This window comes from Corvus cornix, chromosome 4 (assembly GCF_000738735.6).
Source record: "Corvus cornix cornix isolate S_Up_H32 chromosome 4, ASM73873v5, whole genome shotgun sequence".
In the NCBI taxonomy this organism is placed as follows: Eukaryota; Metazoa; Chordata; class Aves; order Passeriformes; family Corvidae; genus Corvus; species Corvus cornix.
Genome location: NC_046334.1, coordinates 63,499,300 through 63,521,367, shown reverse-complemented (window position 1 = coordinate 63,521,367; position 22,068 = coordinate 63,499,300).

Sequence of the window (22,068 nt, the reverse complement as noted above, 5' to 3'; positions counted from 1 at the left end):
GCTGCAGCTTTCCCTGAGAGCTCAGCAGAGCTGCTTAGGGCAGTGTGACCATTTTCGCCCTCCCGTAGCCCATTTTGGACGGCTCCACAATTTTTGATGGCGAAGGAGGCGAGAAGCATCTCCCCATGAGGGTTAAGAGGATCTTTAATCTTACATCTTGTCCCAGGGATCCCCAGAGGCAGAGAGACCTCGTGGTTCAGGCGCAGGGGGGTTTTGTCAGGGGCTCAGGGGTGGTACATGGGCAGAGTTGGGGTACAGGAGCCAATAGGGAGGACCTGAGGGAGTGGCCAGAGCTAGGGCAAGAGAAAGTGGGGGGGAAATATGGGGTCAGAAAAGCAGTGGGTAAACAGATCACTACAACCTGTCATCTTCAATCAGCTGTAAACTTAATTTAAGGATGGAGCTAAAAGAAAAATCTGGGTAGAAAGACACAGAGCTTAAATCCCTAAATACCTCCATGACTGCAAAATGAACAGAGTCTCTGTCGATAGCTGGCCTAGTGCTTCTGTCTGTATCTTTTCGTTATAGCAGATTTCTCTCAAAGGTGTCATTGGCTCACAAAGAACTTTTTTTCTTTCTCTTTTCAGCTTTGTGGAGACACAATAGTAACTTGGACCCTATGCTGGCATATTATGATTTTTTTATAATTGCATGTGATGACCAGTTCTATAACATGTTTGTAAGGACCAACTGAAGACAACAGAAGTTGTCCTGAAACTTGTTTTCTGGTGTTTAAAAGATGTTGGTAAACTTACTTTGACATGAAGACTTGTCTGTTGTGTTTGTTTTTACTTTAGCTATGGGATACAGAGAAATCCTGGAAAAACTGATTTGAAAACATCTCTAAAGGGGAAGCTATTGACTTGCTCATTCCAAGTTGATATCCTTCTGAGCACAGATTTCAGCCATGTAGGATAGTTAAATGTAGTCAGTTCATCTGAGGTCATAAGTAATATCTGAAATACATACTCTGGCATTCTTCAGGGAAACAAATATCTGTAAGTAGTATAATTCTAAGTATATGTCACTGCCAAATTGTCCAGTAATGTTCTGAAAGCATCCTCTGTTCTCCCTCAATTTTCTGTTGTATCTGACCTCTACACATCTCTTCAATTATTTAAAAACTAATCAAGGAAATTCCTTAGTATCAGGTCTATAATGATGTTTAAGAGTTGTCTACAATTGCAGGAAATATTCTGGTGAGTTCTTTGAATTTCAGAGTGCCAATTAATTAAAAAATATGATAGATATCCAATGTCTAATCAATTTGCTTGGGAAATTCTAGCCAGATAATTTCAATGGTTTTCCAGGACAGAAGTACCACTCAGATTACCTAGCCTGGATTCAGAACACACACTGTAAACCTTCATTCAGTGGCTTCTTTTTGCAACATGTAAAATGTTTTGCTCAAATTTTCTTTTTGGAAACATCTAGGTGTTTTTATAGTTTGAAATTTTAAAATACATGTAAAGATTGGGTGGAAGGGCAGATGGAAGTGCTGAATCCTAAAACATACATCTGCATGTCTGCATATACATAAAGAAAAAGCTTTATGTATCGTCTCAAGTATAAATGTATATCTTTGTGTAAATATACATGCTGGTGTGAAGGCAAGCACCACCATGATCCATGTTCACATCCACTGAAGGCACGAATTACCTTCCTCTGCTACAGCCTCCTGATATTCTCTTCCAGATTTCTACTCTTTTTGTACCATGTTTCTGCATTTCTCTTTGTAACCTATTATTTTCAGAAGTTCCTTATTACAGCTGGTTTGAAAGAAAAAAAATCCTAGAGAAAACATTATTCATTGGAATTTGATCATTTACCCAAGCTGTCATGTTTGATGCAGATCTATTCAGATAAATTCGGGTGATGGTGATGTTTTGTCAGCTTCTCCTCCTGGAACCCTGATGGTCACTTCTATGGCTCACAGGAGACACCAGAACTTCTGGCAAGACCTAAGGCAGACAACACAATTCCCCCAGATTTTACAGGAGGAAAATGCTCTTGATTGTTTTGGATCTGTGACCTCACACATTTTAATGAAAAATTTCAAACTCAAGCTTTTCAGTTGGCCAACACCTGAAGAATAATGAATCTGGGGTGGGTGGCAGCTTTTTCCATGTAGTTTTGCTCCTCATATGATACTTCTGTCATGTTAAATCTGAGTATAATCTGGATACCTACCAAACTTCTCTGACTCATTTCTCCTAATGTTCAATTTAAAAATTTGGCTTTAGTATTTCATCTTAAACTTTTATTTTCTTTTTACTAGATGAGTTAAGATTTATTAAATGATATTTTATTTAACTTAATATTCCAATTTATGCTCAGAAAAGCAAAGAACAAGGCCATCAAAACCTGTATGAAACAAGGAACATTTTAAGTAATCTATCATCGGAAAAGCCAAAGACAGCAATAAAAATCACCACACCGAAACCAAACCACAAAAATGCTGGAGACCAAGAGAATATTGATTTTAAGTCATGATTTTGTAGAAGTTTGTCACAACTTCATATTTATTTGAAAAAATATTTAGATCTACAGCTGCTTATACCTGCATGACACTGCAGTTCAAGTTCCCTGCAAAGATTGTTATGTCTATTAAAAAAAGAATAAAAAGACAGTATAAAACAAATAAATATTACAATATGCTGTGGAAAACATTTTCCTTTCAAAAGTACTAAATAAAAGAATTTCCATTTCTCTGACTCAGTCAACATATCACACATTTCATTTAAGACGAAAGAACACTTATTTTTGAAGAATAAAATAAACATTGCTAAATGAAAGCTTCCAAGAGTAAATTCCCCTGTGTTCCAGTAAGCTAGGATCTGAGTTTCATAGCTTGTTTCACAACAATGTGCTCAAAATTTACTAAAGATATTCTGTAATTTTTTAGACCAACGCATTCTCCTTGGCATAAAATGTAAAGCAGCAATGACAGTTTCTCATGCAATAAAAGTAAAAAAGGTGAAAACAGAAGGCACTGGAAACTGAAGATAAACTGACAACCTCCTACCAGATTACTCAGAATACTGAGTCCCACTGAGCTGGAGCAACTCTTAACATTATAGAGGAAACATTTGATGGATCTGACCAATTTTCCTAAATTTCAGTAGCAGTTTGGTGTTGTTAAATAAGTTAAAAAAGATTAGAATAGAAAAGTTTTCCCTTTCTAGATAGACAATGGCTTATGATTGTCACACAGGTTTTAACTTCGGAAATTGTTCCTTTTGGTTGAAAATTCATTTTTGGAGTTAGCCTTTCATGCCTGTCAGTTTTCTGTGTTCAGAGGAAAAATCAATGACCTTTCCTCTTGCAGTTCTTTATAAAACAGCCTTGACATCTGGAAATTGGAGAAAATCTTTAATGGTTGTGAACCACTAATGACCAGGAAAGTGTTACTGGAATAACCTGACTTCCTTTGCAAATGGCATTTTGGTTTAATGAAGTAGCACCAACTGTTCATTCTTTTCACTTTTTAAATTGAAATTCTTTACCAGGATTTTATCTGAATGTAAAATAAGCACTACTTCCTTCTCTACTTTGTATCATAATTCACAAATATGTGGCTGCTCTAAAAAGGAAGGTTTGAACAGAAAAGAGGCTGAGTCTTGTCTTTGATGAGTAAGACAACTACGTGAAAAAAAAGAATTTAAATACATGGACAAATGTAGGTCTGTCCTGTTTTGGAAGAACATGAGTGAGGAAAAAAAATCACGCTCTTCTATACATTTGTTTGTATATAGATGTATATATGTATGTCTGTGTCTGTGTGTGTGTGTGCCTGTGTGTATATTTAATTTTTTAAAAGTTTCATTACAACAGGTTCCTGTCTGGAAAAGATACACAAGACACAGAAATACCCATGAATACTGAGAAGTTAGCTGCAAAAAGTTGCAATGTGAAAAAACTGGAGGTATTAACTTCCATCCTGGGGTTTTGTGGGTGTCTGAAAATATATGTAAAGAAGATTAAAGGATATAACAGTTTATCTCAGAAAAACTTTGCTTAATATAGAATAATTTCACAGTTAATTGTAAAGGAGAATTTTTATCTGCTTATGTTTTATACCACATCCACTACTAGTAACTTGTGATCTATCACGGAGGCAAGTGCCTCGGAGTGGAGAGATATTTAATTACCTAAGGTCAACAGCAGAGTTCTCCTGCAGTGTCTATCCAGGGCTTTTTAGGGCAAAATTATTCTAATTTCAGAAAACTTGAGTGTGAAGCAAGTATTAGCACAAACTAAAGTCACTAGCAAATGAAAGCAAATTTTCCAGTATATCCATGTATGAAACAGTAATTTTGTTATACCTAAGGCAACAGATGATTTTCTAGGCCACCCTTGACTGATGACACGAGTGTGTGAATGACTGAGTGAGCCAGAGTCCTGTCTGCTTCTGAGAATGGAAGGAGCATTGGTGGGAGGTGGTTGATGAAGCAGCATTCAGCCAGTGAACAGCCAGGTAAATCCAAGGACTAAAAAAGTCCATCACAAAGTGTCTCTTTATGTCAGCAGGTCTTGAATGGTCTTTAATGGACCTGAGAAGAAATAAGATTAAGGTGAGCCTTCCTGAAGAGAAATGTGGCAAAGGTTGGATTGCCTTTGTAAAGGGCTTTTTCTTCATTTCGTAAACATGTATCTTACCATCTAAATCTCACCGTCTATACTGCACTGCTTGTACAGAATCCACAATCCACCCTCAAAACTCTGATTGAGGGGTGATCTGTGCTCTCTCTTGCCTCATGATGCACCTGGTTTTCTGATTCTTTCTGGGAACACTTCAACCTCCTGTCAACCCTTTCCTGCTGCTCTTCATTTCTGCAGAGAAATTAAGGATTTGTTGTACTGCTGCTTTACAAGCTGGAGCTGGAGACCACAAGGCAGTAAAATTTCTTTATACCTCAAGTTTTTCCCACAAACATTTGGAACCATTTCGTAACAATTCAGTACCACGTCAATGTTGCTGTTAATAGCTGGTCTGGTGACTCAAATTTTCATCTTTATGGTGGTGAATTTAAATGTGGAGTGCTGTCAAATTTTAATGGGAATCTAAACCCCACATTTTTCACCAAAAGCATCCATGAGAATTTACAGAAGGCAGGACACAGCTAAGAGGCAACAACAAAAGGAGGATTCTGTGTGAAATACAGTGACTTCTGTCCAACTCACAGATGTAACTAAGAAATTCAGAAAAAGGTTAGATGATACTGAAAGAGACTATTAATGAGAAGTGAATCTCATTAGGATCCCCTGCAGGTTCAGAGATCATTTCTTGTTCTTGTCAGCTCTCAAAAGCTCAGATGCTTCTTCAGAGCTCAAAGTATACAACATGCTAGATTTTGACAATTAGTTTCAGACACAGTAGCTTGTCTTCTAAATTTCCAATGCTTCCTTGCTTTTGTCATGCTGAAACATCAGCTTCTCTTATGTTACTCCAATTCATGCATGCTCTCCTGAAGAAAGACTGGAATGTGACAGGTTTAATTTAGTTCAAAAATTTAGGGTGGGACTTTAAATTTGAAAAATTTTTAAACTTCAATGGTTGCACACAATTGTCGGGGAAACCTCTCCTAGTCTATGTGAAAGAAGATTATTTGGGCCATTTTTCCTTTTTCTACTTCAGTTCTTTACTTGGAAAAGTGGTTGGCATGAATGTGGAAGATGGGTAAATGGTTCACAAAAAGAAGAAGGGCATGTGAGCTGAAAGGCAAATACAGGTGTTGATGGGACAGTGTGGGAAAAACATCAAGAGCAGAAATGGGGTCAAATATAGGAGTGTCAAATACAACCACAGACCTGTCCTTAGGTAGTAGGGGATGGCCTGGCTGTTGAGTTTAAAAGGAAATTACGAGATAAAGATGATTTCTTGGGAGACATCCACCTAATCTGTGGAATTTCAATTATTGTAGTAAAGCCAACTGAATGAAATTCTTACCATGATAAATCCTAAAAATGAGGAGAAATTTGAATTTTAAGAAGAAGAGAGATGCTGGACAAACATGAAGAAGTTGACACATGAAGATCTGACACTTTAACAATCAAAGTGCCCATCTCTTCTGAAGAGCTTGGACTAGGTTTTAGATAACTCTGTCCCTAGAAAATTTAAGGACCCTTTTTTCATCTTGTGTTAATTGGTCATCAGTAAAATGGTTTAACACATACTTCCTGCATTTTCATCATGATTTTAAGGTTCCTTTCCAAGTATGTAATTAAAATTATCATCTGTGTAACACTAGAATATGGAGAAATGAATAGTGAGATGTTTCAGAAAATTAGCACCTGAAAATGCAAATTGGTCCTAACTCAAATGCTGTTAGGGACAAATTCTTCACTACCTACTTAATCAGATATCCTTGTTAAATTCTTATTTTGTTTCAGAAAGACTCAGCCCCTTAAGTGTAAACATACTCCAAGAAAAATATTTCTCCCTGGAGCTGATGGGGGTTTGATGCAAATCTATTAGAACCAAAAATGTGTGGTAGAAATGTATCTGGTCCAGTAAAAATTTTGGGAAAAGTATCTCAGCTCAAGGAAAAAACCTCTGTTTAGTATGAAAGAAAGGTGCATTTGTCACTGTCACCCTCTTTCTGATTTGCCTTTTTTGAGCAAAACACTATGAAATGTTTTGGTTTTGTGATTTTATAGAATAAGAAATTCTGGAAAACTTACAGAGTTTTGCAGCAGCTTCATTTTTATTCAGGCTGCACAGAGAATTTATATATTATCAGGAGTGAGAGGTCAGTTGTGGAGGTGGGAGTCAAGTTATGTCTGCAGTTTAAACACACACACACATACACACACACACAAATTATGATGCATAAGCAAGCCTTATAATAATAATTCACATATATTATGTGTGTTGTGGATGCCTCTGTGTGTGTGTGTGTTTGTGTAAGTGTCTTCACACACACCAACGTACAATTAACAAATATCACCAGATTTTTCACAGTCATGATTTGGGAGCCTTGGAAGCCAGACCTGTGCTCCACATGATAAATTTTAATCATAACACAACTGTTGCAATAATGTTCCTGCTACTTTAGGGACCAAGTGCTGTAAAAAAAAAATCTAGCCTACAGTCTCGTTCTTTGCTGTGATTTATTGCAGTGTTTGAATATTCAGACTGTTTTGCTACCAGCAGAGCTCCCTGACAAATGAACAACACAGCACAATGCACTGACAGCTACTGAAGTATTTGTCCATCTGCTGACCCAGGGACACTGTTGTGTTTAGAAGGCTGGCAGTTCCTGACTGATTAAAATTACGCTGACTGCTTTGAATTGGACTCACTCATTTCAACTCAGAATTGTGCACAGTGGCTGCAAAGGTGACAAGTCACTGTTCTATCTTGAGTGATTAAGTCCTAGTCAAGGATAACGACAATAATAAAGGGCTGACAAGAGAATCTTCCACATAAATAAGAGTAGCAAAATCAACAGTGCTGTCAGCCTACTTGCATAGTCTCTTGCATGGAAATTTCAGAGCTTAAGATGAGCAGAACGGAAATAAAAAGCAGCCGTGTTTACTGCCATGTCCCACATTAAACATCCGCTCTACAATGGCATCGTTTGTCTGCTATTGGTTTTACACGATGGCGTAGCAATTACTCAGGTATTGCTCCTCTGAAGAATTGCTACCCAGCGTCTTTGAGACCAAGAGCATAATTGGGATTTAGAAAAAGATAAGAAGCTTATATGAGTAGTAAGATACTCTCAAGTCATATACATAAGCCACACATGTAAGAAATATTTATCCCCGTGTTTTCAGGCATAAATAAAATATCAGATGACAGCAGCCAGAAAATTACTTCTAGATTTGTACACTGCTGTTTTGCAATTACATCCCTAAATTTGATGCTGACCCATGTCAGAGATAAATAGCATAACTGAACTTCTCTTTGCTTAAATGTGGCAATTTTTGTGCTTCTCTTATTGTTTTTTTCATCACCAGAAATGTGATAATTGCCATTGATGTCTCAGTGCTGGATCTATAACCTGTCAAAAGAAGAGGGGAGCACTGACACATGTTATGGGTCAAACCCTGGTGCTTCCTTGGAGGTAGAAAGAAAATCTGGCATTTTGCAGCATTCAAGGAGTTTGGAAGTAGGTTTTTAAATATGTGTAAATATAAAATATTCCTTTTTACCAATGACATCAGAAAAAGATAGATGGGGAGGGATTATTGGGCCAACAGATTTCACAGCCTGCATGTGGAAGTACCTGCTTGTGGAATGCATTGCTACTTTTGCACAGTCACCAAATGACTCCTCAGTTGCTTGTTTCCAGATATTTAAGCCATTCACATTACCTTTACTCAGGACCCTGGAGTGAGAATTTGTGAGCTCTGATGTAATTTAACACTGCATGTAGCCTCATAAAGAGGCAGAACCTAAACATGACAGGGACGGCAATTTATTATAAAGATCATCATAAAATCTGGTTGTAGTTTATCAAGAGAGTCCAACTGATTTTGCAGGGCTTTAAAACCAGACACTAGAGATGGAAGTGAAAGAAGATCCTTGGTCATAGAATTGCATAGATCTCCTCTTGATATCTTTGTTTCTTGGCATCCCAACTGAGCTTGTTCTGGCTGATTGTGTGTTCTTCCAATTAATGTTATTGGGACTCAAGGCCAATTTGTAGCTGATAGAGAAAAGTGTCAATGAATGACAATGAATGGAAGAAATTCTTATTATAATGCCAGTTGTGACACCACATATAGGTTTCCTCCACGGTTTGTTACAGAATTAATTTTGTATGTGGCTTTGGTAACACCAAGACTCAGGAAACAGATTTTTTTTCTGGAATCTAACTGTGAATGGGCCAGTAATGAGCTATAGCTATAAAAATCAATCGAATTTATATGTATATAAAATAATTTCTTTGGCTCACTTCACTGTAGATATTTCAAAGTAATTTTCCTTTGAAAAACAAATGCACAGAATCGTGGTTGGTAGTATTGATATCATTCTTCATTAATCTCAATTGAATGGTTATGAAAGTAACATCCTGTTGGTTTTTCCAGATGAGCTTTTATTGAATGCACTGAACAGCTCTCTATTTCCACTTTGCTTCCAGTAGTGTTGCACCACTCATTCTTGAGAAGAGGAACAGATTAAAACAGGAGGGAAAAAAGAGAGAGAATGTGTCAGACAATGACAGAGAAGGTAAAATACCTGCTTTGAGATCCTGAGGAACTTGATTGCATGAAAGTCACCTGCTTTATTAACATACTGAGCTTTCAGAAGAGATGCTGAGGAGCTGATATGTGATCATGGCATCAAAGTAGATTCTAAAACTTTATTTTGCTAGGGTTGGAGCTGGCAAGAAATCAGATGCTGAAATTAAGCTGGGTTAGGGATTTGTGAGGAGGTAAAATTCCAGCACTGTGGGAGACACTGTCTCTATATTTTCCATCCCAGTTGCACTTGCAAGATAAGGCAGACACTTACAGATGAATGACTACATGTATAACATAAGTACCCTCAGATTTAAAATTATCTATCCGTGGATAGAACTCATTTTATCTTTGCACAAAGGAACATTTCCCTCTCTAATATTCAGATGCAGAAGGAAGCCACACTTAGGCATGTGTGCCTAAATCATCAGTCTTTTGCAAATAATCAAAATGCAGAAGGAACAAGTGAGATAAGCACCAGAAAAATCCACAGCAACTGTTAGTTTTTCCCTTTTTCAGTGAAATCTGGATTGCTGGATTTAGCCAGCAGTGTGTTAGTTACATTTTTCCTAATTGGCAGCCAATCAAAATTATTGCTACGCTTTTGAAGACAGGGAAAAAAGAAAATATCTGATGTTTTCAATTTCTCAAGCACAGATCACTGTTAACAAGTGTTCTCAAGAGCAAACAGCTTTGCTCTAACCACAAAAGCCTTGTACTTCATTAGATTGTACAAATAAGTGGCTCACAATCTCAATTTGTTCTCTCTGGCAGCCAAGAATTGCAGTGATCAGATTCACAGAAGTGCAATGGCTTCAAATGTAATACAATCAAGTGCAGATTCTTTCCACTACTCAGTTTTTGGGTGATCTGTTTATTCTTTACTTCTTCTTTGGTCTTTAGCTGCCTATAGCATTGCGTGTGAAAAAATAAACTCATTATTCTTGTTTGGTTTTCTCTCGTTAATTGTTTGGGCATTTTATTTTATTGCTAACTCTCGATATTACTTATGCATAAACAGTGCTAGAGCGCTGACTTTTTTTTTCTAACTACTGTACCTAAACATTTATGTCTGTTATTTTCCAATGTCTCCATTACATTTCAGTTGAAAAATGTTTTGTGTGTCTGAGAGCCACTTATCACATCAGAATTTGTATCTGCATATCCCTTCCCTTTGTGCAGCTTCTTCTGAAGCGAATGCCTGGCTCAAGGGAATCAGTAGGAGTTTTATCCTTCATGTTGTTGGCTTCAAAACTTAGGCCTACATCTTGTTTCTCTTAGAATTTTTTGTGTGCAGTTCTATCCCTATCTGGAATAACATGGAGTAACAATTTATGTTGGTCATTTTTCACTGGGGGAATGATGTGCTTCTAAGAAGAAGAAATTCACTGAATATATTTCAAAATTCTAATCTGTCTTTTAAACCATTCCATATTAGATCTTCCTTTTCTTCTGTACACTCTGCCTCATTAAATCCAGCTGCAGAAGTAGATTTATTATCCCTACTTCTTGTTATTTGCATGAATTTTCTTTATGGACTGAAAGGTATTAATAGTGTATGTGTGTATTTGCTATAACAACTTCATCAATAACATCACAAGTTCTGTATATACTGCTTTTATACACAGGCATCAAAACCAAATCTTAGAAATTACTCATAAAATTTTTCTTCTTCGATAATGTTTGAATTGGGATCAGAGATGGCTGCACCTCCAATCCAACTTTGAGTTCCACGTGGATATTCTCCTGAACGGGCTTCTAAAAAGGATGGTATGAAAAGTTAATTTGATCTATTTTACCATTTTCCCCAATCATTTCATTTCAATGTCCTCGTAGAAAACTCTCAAAAACTCATCTCTCACTGTTGTACAGCATTATGCTTTTCTTTTGCCCCAACCACATCAAACACTTAGGGGTACAATAATGACTGGAAGAATAGGAGATAGGTGGATATTACAAATATTTAAAAATATTTGGTTCTCAAAAAGGTCTCCAGATTTCTGAGGACAGTCTATTTGTTTATTTTTATGTTCCTCCCTCAACTGGTTTATTCTTCCATTCCAGTGGCACCCTGGAATGTTGTTCATAAAGCCACCAGCAGAGCTTTTTTTCATGGAAATGCTGGCAGCATAAAAAACCAAACTTTCAACTTTCTCTGCTGGGTTTCTCAAGAAGGGTACTAGTGACACAAAATTCATTTACATTTAAATATTTTCAATTTTACAGTTGAGCTGGCATGTAGACACCTGGTTTAGAAAGCATGAAAAGGGAAATACCCAAAATGAAGGCAGGTGAGAATACTTTCGTGATAGTGATAATGAATATCTTGAATGGAAAACACCCTGTAGATAGGAAAAAACATTGTTACAGGAAAGACTGATCAAGAGTTGCACATGCTTACAAAAATGACATGGGTGCTGTTGTGGCCACTATATTGTGAAAACAGAGATAAAAAATGAGACTTTAAACCTTCAGGTTGTAAAAGGTTCAAACTGGCCCTCACACAGTAAGAAAGGCAGTACATTAAGGTGTGCCAGCCCTTGCTAGGAAACCCTTCAGAGGTCCCAAGCAATTCCCCTTTTTACAAGGGTGTGATTTTGAAGAACTCGGGTGAATATACTGAGGTTTGTGGAGTGTGTAGTGGGTGCAAGTGAAACAAAGACATTGACAAAGTACGAAAGTCTTTCAAAAAGATGATCAGGTTGGAGTCCAAAGCAGTCAGAAGCACACTAGGGAACTTGGTTCTACCACTGAAAATCACCCTTGCTGTTACAATAATTAGCTGGCTCTCAAGGGATTTACTGGTGACACACTGCTTATATCAAAGATGGTAGGCTGGTTTCCTGGTTACCAGTATTCAAAAATTATTGATGGGGTGAATTCTAAAGAATTTCGGGGTTTTTTCCAGTAAACTTTTATCTATCTTCTATCTAAATCATAGGTAAGATTTCATTTTAATGACCCGACACCAGAGGTTCAGGAGTGTTTGCTATCTCTGCATTTTATCGTGGACCAGAAAGAAATGCTACGTAATTGATGAATATCCAGTTTTAGTAATCCATGTATCCTGAAAGATCCAAAGTGCCAACTGGACCAAGAATGATGCTTTTCTCCAGAAGGACATACCAGTTTTTTCACCTGAGTTTTAAGCATATTTCAAAGATAAAATTAAAATTTTCAATGTGTTACTTCACACTTCATAAGAAAAACTGTGAATAAATGGCAGAAGAAAGAATTTCAGAAATACAAAGGAAAGCAGAAAGAACAAATTATGTTGTTTATGAGCTATTTTTATCTTGCTGGGGACCAGAGCACTGGATGCTCGATACAACACAGAACAAGTTGCTGCCACAGGAACATGCAATTTAAGAAATTTCCGGGTTTTGATTTTCAGGTCCAACTTGCACAATATTTACCTTGAGATTTGCAGAGTAGTGAGAACAAAAGACAGAACTAGGTGACCAGAAAACCCTGAGGTGTTCTCTGTCCTGTTCAGTGTCTGCTCCTGTCACAGGTGCATCCAGGAGCCCACTGCTATTCTTCTCAGCTCTTTGGAAGCCTCCACTGACCGCCCAGTGGAGACCGAGGCTGCCCCACCTTCAAGGTCCCAACCTGTAGTGACCAGCACAGGGCCTTTTACTGCCAGAAATCCTATTTGCTTTCCCATGTCGTAGCCTCAGCAGAGGCAGGCTTTGGATTGCCCTGGGTTCCCCAAATGAGGTGCTCCCAAGTCAGTTGGAAAGCATGGAAGGTATCCAGGACTGAGGAGTGGTGCTCAACACAGCTCTGTGCTTCCAAGGAACTCTGCACCTGCTCAAAAGCTGCTGTTCTATCTTCCCCTGCCAAGACTGCCAGTGTCTGCTGTCCTGGGAGGTAAATCATGCCTGGCTAAAAGCGAGGAGAGAAACACTTGTTAGTTAATAGTAGCCTTTAAAGTCTTTCCAGGCCTGTATTACTAAGGTATTTCAACCTCAGCATACTGTGGAATAGCAATATGCTACAGTAGTTATTTAACAAATCACACTAAGAAGTAATGCTATTCTATCCCCAGGAAAGCTTTCCATCATTTTGTGTAGCTTCTTACAAGCAGTGACTAATTGCAACTTTGACATGCACTGGCCTAGGTCCAAATAACTGAAATTCCACAGGATGCACAGGCTGTCGTTTTTCAGAAGCCTGAGTGAAAGAAGCAAAAAAGTCTGTTTCTTCTTCAAAACTGGCTTCAGAATTTAAAGCCTATGGGAAAACCACATGATTATACACCCTTTCAGTATCCAGTGGTCTAGGACACATATAAGACCTTAAGTAGAAAGCATTTAAAATATGTGATAACTGGGCTTAAGAGCAGAACTTCAGTAAAGAACTTTCAGTACTTTTTAAAGTTCTCTTCATTTATTTCATATGAACATGTAAAAGAGATTATACTCTCAGAAAAAAATGTTTGATCAAATTGCTTCCTTGGCAAAGAAGGAGCCCTATCTAGGCTTTTTCTGTAACATTTCAAAAAATTATAAGAAAAGTGCTTTATTCAACTAAGCTATCTTCTTCTGAAAAACCTTCAAGTATCTAGGAGAGACAGCTTATATAACTTTATTAAGGAACTGATTGTCTGATATTCAGAATAAATCAGCTTCTGTGGATTTAACCTCGACAACAAAAGGTGCCTTTATTTCAAACAGATTTCAAACATGAATGCCTGATTTGTTGTGTGTATTTCATTGAATACCAATGGTTTGGAGACAGCACAATAACTTGGCACTGGTTTAGATTCAGTTGCTATAACAATTGTTTTCCATTATAATTGATCTTGCCTGTTCCCTTGCAGATGGTGTTCCCAAACCATGCTTTTACTATGCCCAAATCTCCCAGTGCAACAATCAAAAGGTTAACTGGGTTTGCAGTTCTTGATATAACTGATCCTGGACAGGAAACCCTCCCCGGGAGAACGCAGGGTACCAGGGGCAGCACAGGAGCAGCTGAGAACAAGCAGCATCCCCTGGTTTGATATGCAGGTCGTGTCAGGCGAGGTGTGAGGGCTGCTCTGCTGCAAAGTATAAGCCCTTATGTTCCCATGGAAATACTGCTCCTTCAAAACCTTTAAGCCTTTGGAAAAACCTGCTTCCACACATTAGCAGTCAGCAGTTGGAGGTTAAATGTGCCAAGGACCAGCTTTGCATTTAGCTTGCTCCATTCTCACTACAGCACTTGAGGAGGAGGATGGGATGACACAGATGAGACACTGAATATGGGTTTCATTTCTGTGACACCAAGTTGGAGGAGCCCCCCACTGAAAGCAAGTCAGGAGAGGAGAGGAAAACCCAAGAATCAGGCACAGGATATTTTTGGAGTTTGGTAGTGTCTGGAGGAGACCTGTCCATGGGGAGTGATGAAGAATTGGAGCCCAAAACCAGCGCAGATGGGATCTGAGGAGAGTTCTGTAGGAGGGATGTAAAGAAACAGAAATTATGAATTGGAAGAAAAAGGCCTTGAGTGGGATGGCAGGGTAGAGCTGGTGCAGGGAGTAGGGAGGCACAAGAGCAGAAGCCATCAGGGTTAGAGGGGCTTGGGGAATAAGGGTCCTGGTGAATGGAAGATTCTCACCTAGAGTTAAACCTGAGAAATGAACACAAGACACCTGTATTTTGCTGCTGGTAAATGAAGTGGGGCAGTCGGAAGGCAAAATCTCCCATGATGGTGAGCTGCTGCAGGACCTCCAGTGCTTGGCTTCTGACCTTGCACACTTCTGGCAGGCTCCTTTCCTCACCTGGTTTAGGTGCAGGCAAAGGAGTCCCTGGAAGCAGAGGCTGGACACCTCTGCCCCATTTACATGTCTGGTACCAGGCAGCCAGGACTGAGCCCTGCACCCATGGAGAAGGATCAAAACTTCTTCCCTGCTGGAGGAACACCATGGAGTGTCATGACAACAGCTGAATATAAAACAAGCTCGTGTCTGCTATTTTAAAAGTTTAGGGATCTGCACAACAAGAAAGGTCTCCCCAGAATCTGCCTGGAAAAAGAGTGTTGTGAAAGCTGCACCAGCCAGGAATTAGGAGTTTTCAGAATCAAATGCATGTGTATATTCAGCAATCCCTTCTTCAAGGCACTATACCTGTATCACTAATGGACTGGGCTTTGGGGGCAGATCAGGGTTTTGTTGGGGAGAAAATGTCCAAGTATCCAATTTTTCCACACTTTGAAATGGTTTCACTTGTGGCAAGAATCTAGGAAGAGGTGAATGAGTGAAGGAGGGAATGCAGGCATAGGAAGGATGGTCTCACACTGAAATGCTTCAACTCCCAAGATAAACCAAACCTGTGCTCCACAGTTGTCATTGCCTTACCTGGGAATTCAGACTTTCTGAATGAGCTTTCAAAAACAGGGTGGTCCAAGATACTGTAACATTTCTTGGGCAGTTTAACTTAGATTTGGCTCATTACTCACTACAATAACAATCAAAATAATCAGTAAGTAATCCTCAGAGTATTATCATGAGGACAAAGGCCCAAAGAAATAAAAAATAACCCTGTTTTGCAGATTGAGCAACTCAGGGTTTGGGGTATGAAGAGTATCTGACACCTGTGAACTCTCATGACAATTTTGAACCTATGTCAGGGGTATTTTGTCCCAAATGTCTGCAGAAGAAAAAGCTCACACTAATGATATTTGTTGCTAGTACCATGCATGAATAAAGGAACAAACAAAACAAAACAAAAGGCTTCACTGTTCTCCAAGCAAGGAAGGTAGAAGCAGATATTTGATTATTTCAGACGTATTTAAGCTGGAATATGTCCCTGCAATATCATATGCATAGGAACAGAGATAAAATAATGATAGAAAAATGTCCAAGAAAGTGGACACATCATCAATTAAGAAGAACATATAAGGCAAATATGAGATGTGAGGTGTCATGGATAATGGAGTACTGTGCCCCTATCTGAAAACTTTGTATTTTATGATTGAAAAGAATTTCTCCTAAATGGCAAAAAACTCAGCCCAAACCTAATATTTTTCCTATTTTGTATTTCATCACAAAATGGCATTTTTAGTTCATCCAGTGGAGCTATAGCAAATATATGAGTATGCAGTTTGAGGAGAATTTAAGAATATATGAAAAGGCAAAGCCTTCCAAGAATATTCAGAAGTAATATTGCTTATTGCTTTGCAGTAGATCTAAAAGCAGCTACTCAGCTCCCCTCCTCAGCACAGCACTGCACTAAAGCAATTACACCACCAAATGATCTTTTGAATCAGAAACGAAAGCTTTACTGAAGACAACAGCAAAGAAAGTGGAAACTTCACTGGTGACTTTTGTATCCTGTTTTAATTTTTTAATTTTTTCCAACAAAGTTTTTGAAAGTAGTTAATATACCATGGCAGTATTTTGAATCACCCATCTGGATGGATTTTGCTGTGTGGGTTTTCTCAGAACTAGTCATTTAACTCTCTGCCACAGCAGCGCTGTGCATATGTTTCACTGACAAGAAATTTCCATTACTGTTCTTAGAGAATAGCCTGGAATGACCCCAAAGTCTCACTTCTGTGTAATTATACTGTTTGTATGTCTCCTATTAAACACAGAGACATAGAGTTCTTGTTCTTTCGTGTGGATTAATTTCCATTTATCAACCCTGAATATCATCTGATCTTCACCCCGTCATTCAGCACTGTGAATTTTCTGCATCTCTTCAGGAATTCGCTTCAGAATTAGCTATCCGTAATAATTTCATAAATTCTGCAAAATTGGTTCCCCACTCTTTACCTTTTTTTGTTATCATTTCTGAATATCCTGATAATGACAGGTCCTATTACATATAATGACAGGTCCTATTACATATCTTTTGAGACTCTCAATAATATAAAATGTTCATTTACTAGCATATGTTGTTACAACAGGACAGAATCAAAAATTATTTTAATTGAAGGAAAACTTTTTCAGGAGTTTTCGCTGAAAGCCTTTGTTGACCTATTTTCTTAATCCCACATATACTGGAATGACAGATCCACCTATCCAGTAAACTGCCATCTTCACAGAATACTTGTAGTTTCACAAGCCATTTCTGTGACTCATCCCAAATCTATAATTTCATCCATTTTTATTAATTCCATTTCTCATTACAGTTCCTTGTCAATCTGGCTGGTGCTAAAGTGAAAGAACTGGTTGGTCTTTCCCAAGATGACCCGAGTCAACCTTTAAGATAATTATGGTACCATATTAACTATTTCTTTTATTCCCCTGATTCTGAGCCTGGGTCAAGCAGCAGGTAGGGTATTTGCTTAATAATTTGTCAAGTCTATGATTCTGTGAAGTTGACAGATCTGAATTTCTTTTGAAAAATAGCAGCTTTCAGAGGTTTGCATTCAGTTTATTGATTACTGAAATGCTTGCTGTTGATAATTCTGGGTGACACAATTTTCCATGATCCTCATCTCTGCTCTTCTGCAGCAGTGATAAATTCCCCACTTTCCTTTGCAACAAGTCAGGATCAAAGCTTTTCTTCTTTATTGTCTATTCATCCCACTAACTCTGGCAAACTCCCTCTTTCTGATATGTTTGAAGAAGTTTTGATTATTGGCATTATGTCTTCACCAAGTTTCTCCTGTCTTTTTCTGGCTGCTTTGCTGTTCATTGGTATTTTATTTGCTATATCTTTTTTTCAAGCCGATACCACTGCCACTGTTATGGGTGTGGGGTTTTTTCACTTTACTCTTCAGATATAGCAACTTTAAGTTGTGGGAATGGTCCTCTTAAGCCCTAAACTTCTGGCATAATATGTTTTAATAGCATTTTACTTCATTGCCTGTTCATGGTAAATGTCTCTTTAAAAAGCTTAATTATTTTAGGCTATTTTTTTTCTTTCCATTTCATTCTGCTGTGAGGGATATCCTTTGTTTCTCTCTCAGTACCACTATTAAATCCATATATCTTCTGGTCACTGACACTGGGCAGCTCTTCTATCTGTACATCCTCAGCCTCCAGTCCTGGGACCTCCTCAGAGCAAATAGTTACTTGTCCTCCTGAGGGCCTGTGGACTGTTTGCCCTAAAAGCAGGCATTAATGGGGTGACTGCATCTTGAAATTAAATTTAGCCAGGGTATATGAGATAAGTGATATCTCCCAATGCTGTTCTCTGTTTTCTGCCCTGATTTGCCTCCTTCCAAAACGATTTTCAGTGCTACTCTCAGAACTCACTCCCACTGACAAGTCTGCAGGAGGAAGACAGACTGTTTAGAGGCATTCCTCTTGGTGAGGTCTCTACCAATCATCTCCACAAAGGCAGAAAAACTGCAGAGTGGAAGGCAGAAGATACAAATATGCAGAGCATTTACCTCTTTCCTGCCCACCAGAAAATACCTCCCTTCCCATGCTTCCAAGTGCACATCACTCCTTCTGCAGTTACCTGATGCTCAAGAACAGCCACAAAACCTCTCACTGGAAAAGATACCCAGTTCCCATAGGTTAAACCAATTCAGGACAGAAGAGGTTTATCAATTAAGGAACATATAATTCACTGGCACCTCAGGATGAATCCTTGTCACTCCCTATAACCCACTGATCCCCATCCTGGTGAGAAAGCCCACCACAAAGTTGCAAAGACCTTTGTGAGGTGAGGTGAGTATATCAGGGCAGCTTTTGAGTCATGCTGTTCCCACTCAAATATCTCTGGTGCTATTAAAAATGTTCATGCTTCTTTTATGCTTCTCTTCAGTCTTTTCCTTCATTCCTAAAGGAAATCTGTAATTTCCTGGCCACTCTTTGATCTACCATCTTTCTCTTTAACTTGATGGTTTTGGGGTCAATGCCTCCCACCTAGTTTTATGTATTTGATACATTCATAAATTGTTCACACCCGTGCTCTTATCTTAGAAACTATGGTTAAACAGGCCACTTGCCAAGAGTATGCAATGCAGGCACCCTCCAAAAGTGCAAGTCAGGGATCTCTGGCTCTCAGTCCACAAACCAAAAAGAAACAGTGAACCATTACTCCACTTATTTTCCTGAAGACAGAGATGAATTGGTCCAGGTGAGCATAGGAAAAGTGCCTGATTTTTTTTACATCTCTTTGGACTATCCTGATAAGCAGTAAGGCTTTTTCTTTGGTGTCCTACAGGAACCCAGAGCTCTTCCCCGATGCTGAATAGGACTTTCCTGCAGATAAGTTGTATTTGGTGCCTGGAAGAGAAGACCATTACCACAAACATAAAAAGATAAATTTTTTTAGATTCTCTTTCACTTATTTTATCCATAATATAGAAAATGAAGATGACAAGTGGCTGGAAAAGTCATAAGGATTTTGTGCCATGAAAACAATGAAATCAATTTTTATCATAAACCTTGTGCTGGCCCATGGAGGAAAGTAAGAGATTACTGAAACAAAATGGTCAGTAGGCTGAAAATGTTCTTAAAAGTACATTAGCTGATCCATACTAAATCTGGCACAGGGCGGCTTGTTCCAAAGCCTCCTCACATTTCTGTGAGCACTGAAATAGAGAAAAGCCTCTGGACTTTCCTTTAGAGACTCCTAACTTCCTTAAGAGACCAGAAAAAGAAAGGAAAAGACTGAAAATAATTGACCGCAAGAGGAAGGCAGAAGCAGTTAACACTGAAAGAAAAACAAAGTTTTAAGCAAAAACAAGACACTCAAGTGTCAGCTTATCAAACTAATTGTATTAGTAAACAAGGTACACTGTAGAAACAGGAAATAAACATTTTTCTAAATCAAATTTTGTCTTCACTACTATAAAATATCAGATTGATTAAATGGAAGGGGGACATTTATTGTCTTTCTTTACAAGATGTAGTGTGAATTTCTCTCTCCTGCCAATCAGTACTGATCGACTTTACTTGATATTTCCATTCTAACAATGAAGTAATAGCAACTGAAACATAATTTGCTGAAATAATTTTTTCATTAGACTGCACTGGATGTAGTCAATACCTTAAGATAGTTGGCAGTTCATTGTTTGCAACAATATCTACTAGTGTTGTCACATGGCTCTAGATTTTCATTTAATGTCTTTTTAAAAATAAGCTAGTCTGCAAAATAAAACATGTTTTAGAGAGGACTAACGTTCAAGTTGCTTCAAAGTTAAGTGGCATATGGATAGAGGTAAATGCTGGATGATAAATTGCTTTAAAACAATGATGATATTTGCTCTGGCTTTGAATTGTTTTTTTTTGAAGCAGAAGTGAGACGCATCTGCTTTCAGAGACAAGCTAAGTCACATTTACATCAAATCCAAGAAAATAGAGTAAGCAAGCTAGCATAATAACATTCCTTTTTTTTTGACCCGTACTTCTTCAGAAAATGTTTTCCATGGCTGTAGTTCTGCAATATTTCAGAAAGTTATCAAATCCTTGGTTTGATCTTTCAAGCAAAAGATCAGCGCTGGGCCTATGAACAAATACAAATATCCATCCATTATGTAATTTCTTCCCTTCTGTTTCCAGGGATTTCATTTATATCTCTACATTCCTTTAACACTTACCTGCTTGTAATTCTGTCTTTTGTTTTACAGTCAGCTTTTAAGCTCCTCAGGAACAGAAATCCTTCTTTGTTGTGAAACTGGGCAGTGTCTCACTCAAAGGGGTCTAGGCCTGGAAGCACGAGTTTCATGGTGCAAAGCCACCAGAGCTTCCAGGGCTCTCCCCTTCAGATCCTCTCAAGTACTTCAGGGGTGATTGGCACAGGTTTAGTTCAGGTAACTCAGATGGGGTTGATCTGCTTTGCTCTGTGAGGAGGGCTCTACATCTGAGATGGCCAACAAAGCTTCCATTGCAGTCACATTCTGACTGTGGATACTGTTAGGATCTGATTCATATGAGCAGGTGATGGTATCTGGCTTTGAATTTTGTGAATTGCTTCCTGGCTGCTACTGGCGTTATCACCTTAATCTAAAGTGACTGCAGAGAAATTCTAAACAAGCTTAATGTATGTAGACAGATCTATGCAGACACCTGGGACTCTAGATTCTCACACTCAGTTGAGTAAATGTCACACTTAATGTCTTAATCTCTGCCTGCAAATGCAGACAATTCCCTTTCCTTAACTTTGAACCCTCAAGATTTATGAGTCCAGTTGTTCTGCTCCACTATCCCAAGTTAATGAGGAAAGACCCAATATAAGAAGGACATGGACTGCTGGGGTGGGTCCAGAGGAGGCCACAAAGGTGGACCATCTCTGCTATGGAGACATGCTGAGACATTTGGAGAGGTAAAGAAAATATCTCAGCCTTTTCCTTGTCCTTGGTGACAAAGTTCCCTCCTGTGCCAAATAATGGATGGAGATTTTCCTTAGCCCTCATTTTCTTGTTAATGTATTTATGAAAACACTCTTTATTATCTTTTACAGCTGTGGCCTTGCAGAATCTGTGTGTTTTATAGTGCTAGCTAACACAAATACAAAAAAAATACATTTTAAAACTAAATCAAGAGTCAGGCAGTTTTGAACATGAGTACATATAACTGTACATTTCAAATATGCTGGTCAAGATTCCCCAAAAAGATCAAAACCCACGTAAAAGCAGCCTCAGTAATTACTTTGGCACTGAGACACAAATGGATATCTAAAAGCTTCTAAGCAAAATGAAAAAGTTTATAATTCATTCTGAATGTAACCAAAGGGCAATTACAGACCACACCGAGCCACTAATAAACTCACAAAAGCACGACAAAATTTGAAACCAGAAAACCATTAGGGGAGTCTTCTGAGTAAGAAACACCAAGTATACAGGAAAAAACCTCTAAATATATGCTTCCACAGGAAAGTATATCTGTGAAAATTAAAACAGAAATCTATCTCTAAGGGAGAGTTAGTAACACAAAGGTTAGTGTTTTCCATTTTTTTCTGTATTTTCTTCTCAATAACAGAATTCCGT